General features: G+C 39.5%; 1 long non-coding RNA gene across 2 annotated transcripts in view; it reads left to right on the forward strand.

The window, feature by feature from the left end:
* LOC124171080 overlaps window positions 1-14,232 on the forward strand; it is a 336,864-nt gene extending 322,632 nt beyond the window's left edge. For both annotated transcript variants that reach the window (XR_006867657.1, XR_006867656.1), the window contains exons 3-4: window positions 10,237-10,409; window positions 13,688-14,232. This is a non-coding gene — a long non-coding RNA (uncharacterized LOC124171080). The remainder of the gene's footprint in view (window positions 1-10,236; window positions 10,410-13,687) is intronic.
* The last annotated feature ends 1,680 nt before the right edge of the window (window positions 14,233-15,912 follow it).

Here is a 15,912-nt window from a genome sequence, read left to right on the forward strand (position 1 = left end):
TCAAGAATAGTACCCAAAGAGTAGACTTATATGAAAATTTTAATTTTTTGGGGGGTTTTTGAGGGTTTACCGGGATTGGTTGACACAATAATTGCCATCTGATTCTGAGTATTACTGAAAATTTCAGCTCTATTGCTAATCATTAAGTGAAAAACGTTATAATTCAATTGAAAATGAGTTGGCTTTGATTGAAAAACTTCATTTCTGGACTAAGCCCCCTTATATGTACGCCAATTACGACATCTTCTGTCGAGGAGTCCCTGAAGGCCATAGCTTTTTTGATGATATTGCGCTGCATTTTATGGAGAGCAAAAAGGGTCCTTGAATGAGTTATTTCGAGATCAAGAAGGTCACAGCCTCAACCGGTTCCTTTTTTTCCGTTCGTTTGTTGAACTGTTTTTAGCGAAGCCGCACTTGAAAAGCTCTCTGACTCGCTCTCTTCCCTTGTGAGTGCGGTAAATGGGAGCAAAAGTGCCTCGGCGATATCAAATGCACACCATATCAAATGGCGAAAATTTTCGAATTAAAACGGAAGAAACCTTTACGGCTCCGATGTTGGGTTCGCCTCGGCAGCAGGACTTAAGTCCAAAGGAAGAAAGGTTCTCTCTCCACGGAGATCTCCAACACACTCTCTCTCACTCTCTCTCTCTCAGCTAATGAATATGGATACTGCGAAAAACAATGGACTAGGTGAATGAGCTCCTAACTCAATTACAAATACAGCCAAAAGACGACTTTTTGAGGTTTTTGCAGGATTCTTCCACCAAAATGAAGGCACTGAAATGGAATGTTATTCTCTCAACCGATCGAATATAACAAAAATTTAAAATGAAAAATTTAACCCTGTGCACATCAATCGATTCTCATTCCATATGTTAATCAGTCCTTTTGTCTCTTTACCTTAAATTTAATTCAAAACGAAATAGAAATGAAGGAAAAATATTTTAACTAAACATTGAACATGTTCTGATGAAGGCATCTACATCTACGTAATACCCTGCGAGCCACCTCTAGGGTGTTTGGCAGGGGATGATCAATCACCAGCATGCAGCATGCATTTGAAGTCCCACATGCACCCCACACCGTCCAAAAAACGTCCCGTATACTAACAAATTATACTACTCTATGCTATTAGAAATAATAATTGAATTATGCATTAATTTTTACATAGGCTAGTAGGCTACACTACAAGTCATGCAATCTATTTACGAGTTCTATTGCTGCCGTTATAATCATTTATAGATCGTGGAAAAAATGACTTTCGGAATCTGTCTGTTCTGCAATCTATCTCTCTTATTTTATTTATATGATCTGATCTTCCGTAGTACGTTGGCGTCCGCAAGATATGGTTAACTTCGTCATAAAAGACACTGCTCTTGAATTTATCTATAAGGTTTAGTCTATTTTTCAATCTACGGTCCGACACAGATTCCCATCCGAGTTTATCTAAGAGGTCAGTTACACTAACAAGACTATCGTTACGACCTTTCACATACCTGGCAGCTCTTCTTTGCACGCGTTCTAACTCTGTTATTAAGCCTTTTTCATCGGTTATTTCTCGAATATGTTTATTCCACGATAGATCATTATGGAGTCTAACTCCCAGATATTTCACGGACTCAACAGTCTCTAATTGGGTACCCCGAATTATATAGCTAGGGAGTTATTCTTCTTCCAGAAATTCATTACGACGCATTTTTTCAAATTTAATTCTAACTGCCAAGCATCGCACCAAGCTTGGATAGCTGCAAGGTCATTAGTTAGTTCGTCTATATCTTTGCTGGAACGGATTTCTCTGTAAACTACAGCGTCGTCTGCAAATAGTCGTAACTTACTCTGCACTACTTCGCCAATGTCGTTTATATAAAGAAGGAATAGGAGTGGGCCAATGACACTATCCTGAGGAATGTCAGAAGTGACTCCAACCTCATTGGAGACTGCACCGTCTAATACTACTCTTTGGACGCGGTCGCTCAAAAATTCTCTAATCCAAAAAATTACATCTTCGTCTAGACCATACGATTTCAGTTTTATTATTAACTTTCCGTGGGGTACTTTATCAAATGCCTTTTTGAAATCAAGAAAAATCGCGTCTACTGGAATGGTGTCTTCCCCGGAGACTAAAATATCGTGGGCGAAAAGCGCTGAGCTTCGCACGATCTGCTTTTCCTGAATCCATGTTGAGTTCATATGAATAAGTTTTGCGCGTCTAGGTGTTTCATTACCGAACTGACTACGATGTGTTCAAGGACCTTGCATGATATGGACGTTAAAGATATCGGCCTGTAATTAGATGGCTGTTCCTTTTCTCCACTTTTAAATATTGGCATTACATTAGCGATTTTCCATTCATTAGGTACTTCTAGTTGCTTGATAGATTTACTGAATATTACCTGCAAGTAGGGGGCAATTTCTGAGGCTTGTTCTTTATATACGCGAGAAGGGATTTCGTCCGGACCATGTGATTTATTTGGACTAAGCGATTTCAATATATTTTCTATTCCGAGCGTACTAATGTCAATGTATACAGGGATTGTCATCGGTCTCGGGTGAGTTCTCGGAAGGCTCGGTGAACACGCTCTTGAAGTAGGAATTTAATAAATTGGCTTTATCGTAACTGCTTGTCAACTCATCTCCATTGTCGTTTGTTTCTCAGCGAACATACGGTAGATCGTTTATCTTGAACTTCCCTAACATATGGCCAAAATGCTTTTTGGTTATCCCGTAACTGCTTTACTAGTGTTTTTCTTTTAAAATTAGTGAATGCATTCCTGAACGCTTCCTTCGTGGCGGCTTTAGTCATCCTATATTTTTTAATTATTAGCTCGCGTTCAATAGGGGATAAATCCGTGCTGACTTTTTTTCATTTTAGCATGACACGCTCTGTCGCCTGAATGATTTTCTCACTTCCGCGTCGTACCATCTCGGTTCGCTGCCTTCTTTTACTGTTTTACTAGGGATGTAGCTATTTATTCCCGAAGTTACGAGAAAAAGAAAGTCATTCCAAGTAACACTCCAATGGCCGTAACAAGGGACCTCGTCACAGGTATAAACAAAACACTGTGTGGTATGCTGGAACGGGAGGATTCGCAGCAGTGACCAACCCCAGCCTCTTAACCGGAAACCCTTCACTAACACACGATCAACAGTATAGAAACCTTCGCGAGGGGTTTGGGGGGACCTCGCTAAGGCTGCTCACGTTGAAACCAATCACTCGCTTAACTATGAAGGAACCATGGTGAGGGTTTTAGGGGGGGCCTCGCTAAGGTTACTCAAGTTAAGAAACACACACGCACACGATCAACAGTGTAGAAATCTTCGCGAGGGGTTTGGGGGGACCTCGCTAAGGCTGCTCACGTTGAAACCAATCACTCGCTTAACTATGGAGGAACCTTCGCGAGAATTTTGGGGGGCCTCGCTAAGGTTACACAAGTTAAGACCCACACACACACTATCACACAAACAACACTTACTCCGTGGGTTATGCTCCGGGAGAATGTGCTCAAAACTGAGCGATGGAACTGCCACCTGGACGGGAAAAGCGTACCGGTTTCGGAATCCAAGATTCCCTTCTCAACGCAACTGAGGTTAAAGCTTCACTTCAACAAGGTTGAGTGATGAAAAAACAATAGACACCGCTGAAATGTATGGAGAAGAGAGTGAGGGGGAGGGGAATAGTTGTGGTGTAGAGGGTGGAAGAGGAGAGGGGGAAAATTGTGGTTGGACGTAAGTTGGTATGGGGGGGCGGAATAGGAGGGGAAGAGTTAACGGACGGAGAAGGGGGGGAAAGGGAAGGTTTAACTTGGACGGAGGGTGAGGGAACGTGACGTAAGGATGACCGTTACGGAGTGGAAAATAACTGAGGGCGTAACGTTCTTAGTGCAATAGAGAAAATAGAGAAGAATACGGGATGGGACCTTCGTCACTATTAAGGAGTTTCCCTTTGTTTCTATAAATGTAAATGCTCTCGTATGCGTCAAGTAGGTGTTTTGATGTTTGTTTCAATAGAGTAAGGTTGTCTAGGGTAATTTCGTGGTCTGTGTCAGTAAGGTGTTGTGCAATGCTGGATTTCTCCGGTTTGTTGTTTTTGCAATATGAGAGGTGTTCTTTGTATCTGGTAAGAATGTTGCGTCTTGTTTGACCTATGTAGGAAGCTGGGCATGAATTACAATTAATCTGATACAAGCCGGATTTTTCTTGAAGTGGTATTTTATCTTTACTGGTGCTTAAAAGTTGTCCAAAGTCCACAAGGCCAATTGCCCAATGAGCCCAATTATTTATTAGGTCGTGTAATATTTGTGTCACAATTGAAATAACAGGCGTTAGCACTGTAACTTAAACTTTCAATGTGGTCTCAAAGCGTTAGATATTCGTCTCACGAATACGTGGGCGTTTGCCAGTATTGTGACTCTTATGTTATGCTATCTTTTTTAGTAATTCTGGTGACTTCGAAATTGCTTGCAGTAAGATGGAGAGTTGACTGGGTTTTGATTGTAATTTATTATAAATACACCGTCATTTCAATATTACAGCTGCCGGCCGTTTTCTGTCACTTCTTTCTGACCTCTGCATACAAATGGAATCGTATAAATCCCGAATTCATATTTTGCTTTAATCAATGCCCTTCAATACGCTAAAATTTACCAAGAAACATTATATGAAATTTTATAATTGGTTGAAAAATCAAATTTGCTCAATTTGATATTTTAGTGACTAAAAATTATTTTTTATCAGTTTTTCAATTAATTTATTTCAATCAAGTTTGTTACGAAAATGATTTTGATGGAATTTTTTAGGTTGCGATGAAATTCTGTTTGATTTTTTTATGTCAAACTTTTTCTCTATTCTTATCTTCCGTATTCACGCGATTGATGTCACGACTCAACACCCATGCACTTACTAATGCTCTTTCGAGTTTTACATCGGAACTGTTGATATAATTCATGTTTTTCACATGTTCCTAGTGACTCAGTCATTGTAACTTTTTTTAGGTCCTTCGGCAGCAATCTACTCGCGCGATAAACGTTGAGTTTTCTTTCGAAGAAGGCGTTAATTAAGCCTAGAATTTGATCCTGAAGGCTTCCGGATACATCGGCCACTTTCGAGTTGTGGATCTTTCCCCCAACCCTCAAAAACTCGGCCTAGTGGCCAGCGAGCCTAGCCGACTAGCAAGTGGCCTTGGACTCGAGGCAGGGAACATAGGGGGGCAGTGTTTAGGGAAGGGAGGGAAGGCGATGTGTAGGGGATGGGGTTTAGATGACTGAAATTTTGGGAACCTTCTCGCTCGGGTTTGCGACTGTTGAACAGCCGAGTGTCACCGTGCTCAGCATCTGCGCCGCATGGAAGTATACGTACCTTAAGGCAACACGGTGGTCTTCGAGATTGGTAAATGGATATTATTTACGGAAGAGTAGAGCACAGGGATTGGTGAGATTTCGTCTCCAAAAAACCGGAAGTATTAAAAAAATTTAATAATTCATTTGGTTACTAATTAAAGCAATCTTATGTAGTAGCGTGAAAATCCGGTAAGTAAGAATTGAAAGGTACAGTTTTATTATTCCTTGACATTTTTGAGAATATCGTTTGTTCTTCATGGTGTTTCAACCCGTCAAAATGTTTTAGAGATTTCGTTTTCAATGAAAATCGTAACTCCCGATGCATAAAAATATTAATTTCTTAGTTTTCCAATTTAAGTATTTCTGGAAGAAGGTAAAATGTTTTTAACTTCTCGTCCATGAGGTCTTCCCATAAAGCCTTGTCCATCTAATTTTTTTCTTAATTCCACGTGGAATACAAAAGAAAAATATACAATGCGTTTATATATTATTTCGTATATTTCGTGGAGTATTCTGTTTCCCCTGGATTTCAAATAACTTTTGATCTTCGCTTCAGATAAATATTTCCTTATCGCATTTCACAGTAATCATCAATTGGAGAATCTCAGGAGGAAATTTCTTCTTCCTGAAGGCTGCAACTGGACGTAAGGGATGACGAAGACGCATGCTATGGTATTTTAGGCACTTATAAAAATTTCATAAATATAATCCGTACAAAAATATGTGTCAAAATTTACATATAATTACTAAAGTAACCTACCGATTAAGGTAGGTTTGTAATGAGTATTTACTAAACATTCTGGCTGTACTTCCTCCTATCATGGATTTCCTCTTCAATTCACTATGAAATTCCTTTCCATCTAATCTCTTATTTCCTTTCTATCTCTCACTTACCCAACATTCTTTCCTGTAACACAGTTTTATCTCCTCCCTTGCTATGTCCTACACTTCGTCGTTCTTCTTAGGCCGTGTCCCAATCCGCGGTTATGCGCCCTTCGTGCCCTTGCTGACGTCACGTTCAGGAAGTGACGTCAGGTAGGGGTCGTCCCAATACGCGCAGTGCAAGGGTTTGAAGGGCGTGTGGAGTGAAGGGCACGAAGGGTACGAGAAAGGTACCTACGTGCCCTTCGGCGGTCGACGCGACGGAAGGATCGGGGATAACCACGCCGGCGGAATGGATTGACCACTTACAATTGTTCATGCCTGTTTAAGTGAATGTTGTTTAAATAAATGAACGGAAGTTTTCGTGATAATTATGTGGATGAAAGCGTAATAAGTGGACAAGTGTCAGTTCCATAAAGGTTGGCATCAAGGGAATGGTTTGTTCATTCATGTCATCTTAACTAAATAATCCCGTTGCGTAATTAAAAGGGATAATTATAACTCTTAGCATGAGTTGCACAAATAATGAATGAAGCTACAATCCTTAAATGTGTCTTACGTCCCATGTACTCTCGCTTTCGTACTATTGAAGGTTAGGTTACTGTTTTATTGCTTCAAAGCTTAGGTTAGACGCCGATGTATATAAGGTACGTATTTGGCAAAAGTAAGCAATATTTATCGGCATGATGTGAAGTGCAACCTCAATTAACATCATATTATTGCCCATTTTCTTATATTTCCATCTTCGAACCATGTGCTATTATATTGCAATCGTTTGCCCGACTCAATTTTGCATCAACCTCGGTATTGACATTTGGATTATTGCATAATGGTTGCTTAGATTACTTACGTAGGTGCAGGTAATATTAGTTCTTCCGTATCATATGCATCCATTTTGAGAACGGGAAGGCTATTAAGCTTTTTAATTTTACTCTGTTGGCAATTGCAGCTCAAAGAAATTGTTACCAGAAGGAATTAATTCCACAAATTCGATATTTAAGAAGGTTATCTTTCAGTACCTCCTAAACGTGTTCTCTCTTCGTTCAAGTCGATATAGATTAAACCATTTATCGTAATAGAAAGAATCGTAAGTTAAGATTGTAATCGTAAATGTGTGTGAATATGTTTAAACAAGTTTTTCGTGAATGTGGATGAAGCATGCATTCACCTAATCCCTCCGTAGCGTGTATTCTCATTTTGTTCCATAACACATCAGTTTGTGTCGATGCAGGATTTGTGGTACGAGGCATTGGCATGGTATTATTAGGTACTTGAGATGCCTAGCTAACGATCAAGATTACTTTTTGTAATCAGCTGATCATTATATTAAAACTATTTCAATCAAGTTGAGTGGTTTCTGGAGGTAGTGGTACAACGACTGTGGTACTGGTTCATGAAAGGTTATATCATTATACCACAGAATTCCCGTCTAGCCGTAATTAAGTGGTAGTACCAGCACTCTTAAACCTCACCATGGTCCGAAAAATCAGGTGTACATAACCTTAACGACACCTAGAAAACCTTTCCATTACACTGAGGAATTCTTTTCACGTGATAAACATTAGTAAATATTTTATATATACGACTTAATCTTAAAACTAATGAAGCAGCATATGCAGCATTCTTGCTGTTTTTTATTTAATCATTATATTCTTACTTTGATAAGAACCATTGTGTAACAATTATTACAATAAAAACCATTTATATTGGTTATGTTAGCATAAAGTCAGAATTTTCGGAAACCGTGGCTCATTTGTTTATGATTCGCAAAATGACCAATTCCATCTTTGGCGCTAGCGTCGGTTCGAAGAGCACGAAGGGCGCAAGATACCCTAAGGGCGGGTAGGGCACAGGGCGCAGGGTGCACCCTTCTGGATTGGGACACGGCCTTAGTCTCCGTCCGCTTCACTTTCTCCGTTCTTGTCCATTTACTTTTATCTTGTGTCTCAATCGTAGCTCGTGAATCTTTACGAACCGCATAAATAATAAATTGGCCAATTTATTTTTATTTATCCGTGGAATCATCATTAAAAGCACATTTCAAATAAATTAGGATAAAGTAGGAATCCCATTTAGGTCTTGCCTGTAGGATACCTCAAGACAAATGACAATACGAATTGCAAAAATTAGTAAGCTGAGACCAGATATGAAACATAATAAATGCTCGAAAAAATAGCAATTTTTGTTAAATCTCAGCCTGCCGTGCAAAAAAAATATATTGAGCATTAAACGCACTATCAACAAATTAATTTATTTGGATTTTCTACAATAAGTTACCACTTACATAATCTTTAAAAAATATGTTAAACTATTTGATCCTCTTATAATTTCTGACCATCAAGAAAACAATTTCGTCTTACATAGATAAATGAGCGTTTGAACGGAAAAATTACGCGTCGGAAAAATATAAATTTTGGTAGATCTTAGATTGAATGCAATGGTTTCAGCTTCTTCTTTACGTTTATATCCTCTTATGGGGTTGAAAATTTTGAATACTTAGAAAAGGTTATGGTGACGTAAAGGGAGAACTGTAAATCTACAAATATAGGGAAGGACGGTTCAAATTATATTTTATAGCAATCAGTCAATTGCTTTTTGGAGAATTAGCAACCAATTGCTCGAACTTTAATACCCCTCCCCAGAATGTTATCAAGTAGTTTAATTATGATTGTACTGACACATTATTAATTGTTTTAATAAATTTTGGGTAACATCATAGAGTAGGTTTATATTCTTACTCAATGGTAACATTTACTTCGGAGGGAGTAAAGCGTTGCGTGGATAATTTTATATTTCCTGGAAATTTGGTTAACTTAATTATGACTTTAGTCTTCTTGTGAGTAATCCTCATGCCATATTCATCACATCTCTTGTCTAATGCATCCACTATACTCTTCAGCCCTCTCGCTGACTGGCTAATCAACGCCTGATCGTCCGTGAACCTTACTGATTTTACATCATTCCTCCCACTTTGACTCCAGTTCCCACCTCATCCCACGCTTCTCTTGCCATCACCTCAGCATATACTCCAGAAAACAATGGAGATAGTGAACAGTCTTGCCTTACTTCTCGGGCAAAGCTTGCCCTCCCAGTTTCTCCGTCCGCTACCTTCACTTGCGCAGTATTGACCAAATGAAGATTACAAATGAGTCGCCTATCCCTCCAATTGACGCCTATTTTCTTGAGAATATCCATAATTATGTCCAGTCCACTCTATGAAATACTTTTCCTCAAATACTTACATATACTTCAGCAGAATTCACGGTGAAAGATGGTACATCATCCTTCTCTACTTCACCACCAGCAAGGTTGACATTGACATCCACCTCTTCCAGATCGTTAACATATTGCCCACAAACCTAAATAAAGTTCGATCAAATAATTATTAGAAATATTGACCTCGATTTTTTTATAGATGAAACTTCAAAATCATGCAACCATTTTCCGTTTTCAACAGATGAAAATAGTGAAATCGCCAGAACACATAAAGAGTAGAAAATGGGTATGGATAAACATCTACCGATGGGGATAGATAAGTAAAAATTTTCTTAGATATTTATGCATTGAAGAAGTTATGTTAAGGTCTGCAGGATTAGCGGGAAAAACTTCTCCGTCTTCAACTGTAGCTTTGAAATGCACATCAGCATGAATGGTATTTGTTTTCCTTCAACGAGTGCATCGAGGAACAGTGTGCTGTTAGAATCTTGCGAGTCAGGCTCAAGGTAAGCCTTGTAATTTTCTCGCACTCTAACCCTCGGCATGTTGATTGAATTTCGCAAGGCAGTGGGCTATTCATGTAACAGTTGGCTTTTTCATGCATTCACGTTTTGTTTCACGATATCCGAGCACAAGATGACACAAGAACAAATTCCGATATTCATATGTTCAACCAATTACGTGGGTAATTTCGCCGCCATTGCTTTTTCTGAGAGACCCATCCCTGAGAGAAAATTTTACAATAAGGCATGTGTGTGTATGTGTGTGTGTGCCTCATGCAATGCTATGTTCTAACTTCCAGCTGAAGATATGACCTTTGCCAGGCAGATACATGGTACAAGAGTAGCTTATTCCTACAGCTTCCTAGACTATCCTCAAGGTCGTTTCAGCATCAACCTCAAGGGTACCGGACTCAGGGTTCATAGCAGTATGGGACGTGGATCAGGAGCAGCTGTTCATGTCAGCAGGAAAGACGTGAGTGCATGGCTCTTAACTTTTCTTCATCCCATATGGTGCCAACCATCAGCCTGGGGGATATGTGCAAAGAGTATATTTGGCTGCAGTGGCACAGTGAGGGGGGGTTTGAGGGATAAAATCCCCCCCAGGCCTCAGAGAAGTTTCAATCCATTATACTTAATTGGATTGATATTACTAATAGAATGGTGAAAGGATTAATAAAATATCCCACAGAAAGCCGTAAAACTCACCATTTTGATCAATTTTTCTTAAAATTTAGCAATTTATTAACCTCTCACCTACCACTTATACTGATGGGTATTCCATACCCCACACACCCTGGTATTAGTGGCATCTAAACCCCTTAATTCCTAGCTGCATCACTGTTGGACTGATCTATGGGCTGGTTTTTTTTTTTGCACCCAAGCCTCTTATTTTTTGTGCCTCATGTAGCCTTTGTCTCGATTTTGTAGTACTTTGTCATGCTTTAACACGACATGTACAGCAAAAAATGCATTTTAGGCTCTCTATAAATGTTTAAGTTCAAACTAGCAAATTTGCCAAAAAAGACCATGTACTCTTGAGCTTACCAGACAAAATAGGCTGGCACTTAAAGGGATGATATTCTACTATTTTATGGTTTGGTGTCAAAGCATTCCTCCTTGGTGATGAATCAAGAGAGCATCAAGAGAACTTTAAGAGCAAACCTTGGGTCATAGGAAAAGGAGGACCAGGGTGAAATCTGCCATCAATAACATTTGGATTATCGAATTCAAACCTAGATATCCCAATTGCAGGTGAGATATGATACCAGTTGTACCACCAAGCCATATTTCAGACTGTGTTTACTCAACTTGATGTTAGAGTTTCAATTTCACATTGCGGCACAGGAGATGGAGGCAGAAAATAGAGGAAGGATGGGATTAGAGTTAACCATCAATAATAAAAGCTGCCAAGAAGCCTAAAATATTTGGCTAAAATATGGTAGAAGGATAAAAACCTGGATAGCAGAGAAATTATAGAAGGAATGGAGGAGAGAAGGAAGTGGAAAAGTGTGGACATGGAGAAAAGCAAAAGGGAAAGGAGAAAAGCAAAATGGGGAAACAAATAATTGATTACAATGTGAAACTGAGAGTAGTTATGCAGTTGACGGAAAAGGCAGTGTGAGAAATGGAAACATTTTCAGCAGGAAAGAGGCAAAGTTAAAGTCATAAGTCATTATCAGACGGCGAAGAAATGCAAGCCATGTCAAAAGTTACGGCATAATATAAGGAAGGATCTTATCTGAGCATCCCATGGTCAGAGTAAATGGAAGTAGGTAGTATGTGGAGGATATGTAAAATAGCAGGAAAAAGCCAGGAAGATTAAATATAGTGGACATAATTGCTGTGGAATGTATGGAAATTGTATAAGAAATCCTTATGAAAATATTTAGTGGCAGATTGGAGGGATAGGCAATTCATTCATAGTTTGCACAAGGCCCAGACTGTTGAAGTGCTATTTGCCTTATTTGCAACTAGTGAGAGGATGGAGAATCAGGTTGGGCAGACATTGGCCAAGGAGCGAGGCAATACTCGTCATTGCTTTTTAATGTGTAGACTCATGAAATGGTAAGAGAGGCCTGGGATGAGATGGAAGCTGGAGTTAATATGATGGAAGATACGCTTAAATCAGTTCATTATCCAGTCAACAAGTGGCTGTAGGCTATGGTGGATGTGTTTGACAAGCATTGTGAGGTATATGGCATGATAATGAATCTCCAGAAAACGGTAGGTAAGAAGAATGTAGTTATGCAGTTTTGAATAGGATCACGAGCTAGGAATGTAAGACTTGGGACAAGGGAGGTGAGCAAAAACTTGAGCAGGTAGAGCAATTCAACTATTTGAGCTGCGCATTAGCGGGCAACAGACACTGCATGAGGACACCAGAAAGAGAACTGCATTAGCAAAAGAGACATTCACGAATGGGAAAGTGCTGTTGAGAGGTGATTGAGTTAAAGTTATGGGAAAGGCTAGTAACCATCAATAATAAAAGCTGCCAAGAAGCCAGTTGGCTAAAATATGGTAGAAGGATAAAAACCTGGATAGCAGAGAAATTATAGAAGGAATGGAGGAGAGAAGGAAGTGGAAAAGTGAGACATGGAGAAAAGCAAAAGGGAAAGGAGAAAACCAAAATGGGGAAACAAATAATTGATTACAATGTGAAACTGAGAGTAGTCTTGAGAGAGATTTGGAGTCTAATGCTTTACGAGTTGGAAACATAGACGCTAAAGAAGGAGGACGAGAGAAGGCTGGAGGCTTTTGAGATGTGGGTGTGGAAAAGAATGGAGAAATTGAAGTGGACGGAGAGGAGGAGGAATGACAAAGAGCTGGTCATGGTGGGTGAGGAGAGGCAGCTTCCATAAGAAATATAGAGGGGACAGAAGGTTTGGATGGAGAAAGTTTTGAAGCGGGGAAGGGTGGTTGAAAACAGTTTTAGAGAAGGGGAGAATGCTGTGTAAATGTAGGAGATGGAGGAAGCAAAGAATATGTTTAGGTAAAATGAAAGGGAGTTTCCCTTATTTTGAATTGAAGAGGGAAATTCATGCAGAGAAGGGATCCTTACCAAATATTTCATGAAAACCGTCATACTTGCATCTTGCATCGATCTTTGATGGATCCCAAAGGCCCAAATGAAGCAACTAGTACGATGAACCTTGGTAATTTGCTATGGAACCCAATGAACCTGGGTATTGTAGTGGTCGCCACTGTGGCCTGAAAAACCAAAGATCTGTGGTTTGATTTGTGGTACTCGGGAATTTTGTGCTTTTGCACTTAATATTAATTTCACTGCTTTTATCTAAGCAAAGATGAAATATTCAACAACCATGATAGGTGTTTATGTCATTGATGAACTAAGAAAAAATAGAAGCTCTGGGGGTTAAATAAATATTCTGTAACTTTGTATGTTCCACACAACATTATTACTTAAACCTAACCTTGTTTTAACTGTCGCATGTCATTCTCAAGAGGTTATACACTTTATTACTATTTTGTATTAATCTGTCATCCCATAGTCTTTTATTATATGCCATTATCATGAGGTGTTTCATCTTGAGAATGATATGTGAGGGCTGAAACTGGTTTAGGTTTATCTAGTATGATTATGTGGAATTTACTATGTTCCAAGATATTTGCCAGCAGATGTAAGGTGCCACAAAGTAAACTTATAAACCGTGAAAGATATAAATAGGGGAGGGTTCGCACGCCTACTTGTAAAAAGCACATGGAAATAAGTGTTTGATTCTCCTCACACAGGATGGTCAGTCTGTGGTGGGAAGGTGTCGTGGCAAATGCGGAGCCTGCCACCCAGCAGATGAGGTGGCCTCGATGAGATGGAGGTGGCCTCCGTGGGCAATAAACAATATCCACGCTTGTGTCTTCAGGCAGGGGCAGCAGGAAGATGTTGCTTAGCCACTAAATACATTAAAATCATTGTCGTCATGCATGAATGTGATCGATGAACACACGCCATTGGAAGGATGGCATGGTGAAAGATGAAGTTAGGGAGATGAAGTGAAGCCGAGCAGGTCTCGAGCTTTCAAGACCCCCTCGTCGGAATGCTTGGTGTGAAAGGAATGTTTTCACATTATCATCTGTAAAGAATTCCACCTCCGTAATAACTTATTATAGTGTGCAGTTAGTCATATCAGTTTTATTGGTGGTATCAATTCATGTTTATATATTTCAATTGATATTGCTGATTTCACTGGAATACTCGATTTGATCAGAAAATAAACACACTGCCACTAAATCAATAGGGTGGCTTCCTATTATTATTTTATTGCCTAAATCGAAAGATTATTACTCCTGGAGTACGTATTTCACGCTTTTACATTTTTAAATGACGATATCTATTTTTCGCGATTAAATGAAAAGTGAAAATTTTCAAGCGCGCGAAAACGCGACGCGTAAGTAGGAATGATGGGAAAAAGGACGTGCGACGCATTTCTGGTTCCCCCTCCCGCCTTGTGAGGTGACCTTGATCGAGGCTCTGAGCGCTGATAGGACTCAGGATGCTAGCGGGTAGCTGAGTACCTTGCTGGCTTGTAGCGCTTGGCTTAAAAAAGGTTTATTAATACCTTATCAAACGAAGAAAACTTTCCGACCTTAGCCAGTTTTAATAGGTGATTATTAAGACACGTTTCTCTGAGCTCTGTGCCTCATGCATGCATTGGTAGCCTCAGACGATGTATAACTCCTATCTTCTCCTATAGAAACTAGGTCCCTGTGACGTCACGTGGACTGGAATCGCATGGGCGCCAATCTGGCCTTTATCATATGAGGTTAAAATTGACCATTAAGGCTCCCGGGTACATCGGCCACTTTCGAGTTGTGGATCTTTCCCCCCACCCCTCAAAAACTCGGCGTAGTGGCTAGCGAGCCTAGCCGACAAGCAAGTGGCCTTGGACTCGAGGCAGGGAACATAGGGGGGCAGTGCTTAGGGAAGGGAGGGGAGGCGATGTGGAGGGGATGGGGTTTAGATGACTGAAATTTTGGGAACCTTCTCGCTCGGGTTTGCAACTGTTGAACAGCTGAGTGTCACCGTGCTCAGCCTCTGCGCCGCATGGAAGTAGACGAATCTCAAGGCAACACGGTGGTCTTCGAGATTGGGAAATGGATATTATTTATGGAAGTGTACAGCACAGAGATTGGTGAGATTTCGTCTCCAAAAACCCGGAAGGATTCAAAAATTTTTGAATAATTGATTTGGTTACTAATTAAAACAATCTCATGTAGTGGCGAGAAAATCCGGCAAGTAAGAATTGAAAGGTACAGTTTTATTATTCCTTGACATTTTTGAGAATATCGTTCGTTCTTCATGGTGTTTCAACCCGTCAAAATGTTTTAGAGATTTCGTTTTCAATGAAAAACGTAACTCCCGATACATAAAAATATTAATTTCTTAGTTTTTCCAATTTAAGTATTTCTGGAAGAAGGTAAAATGTTTTTAACTTCTCGTCCATGAGGTTTTCCCATAAAGCCTTGTCCATCTAATTTTTTTCTTAATTCCACGTGGAGTACAAAAGAAAAATATACAATGCGTTTATATATTATTTCGTATATTTCGTGGAGTATTCTGTTTCCTCTGGATTTCAAAGAAACTTTTGATCTTCGCTTCAGATAAATATTTCCTTATCGGATTTCACAGTAATCATCAAGTGTAGAATCTCGGGAGGAAATTTCTTCTTCCTGAAGGCTGCAACTGGACGTTAGGGATGACGAAGACGCATGCTATGGTATTTTAAGCACTTATAAAAATTTCATAAATATAATCCGTACAAAAATGTGTCAAAATTTATATATAATTACTTAAGTAACCTACCGATTAAGGTAGGTTTGTAATGAGTATTTACTAAACATTCTGGCTGTACTTCCTCCTATCATGGATTTCCTCTTCTATTCACTATGAAATTCCTTTCCATCAAATCTCTTATTTCCTTTCTATCTCTCACTTACCCAACATTCTTTCCTGTAACACA

Source organism: Ischnura elegans, chromosome X (assembly GCF_921293095.1).
Source record: "Ischnura elegans chromosome X, ioIscEleg1.1, whole genome shotgun sequence".
NCBI lineage: Eukaryota > Metazoa > Arthropoda > Insecta > Odonata > Coenagrionidae > Ischnura > Ischnura elegans.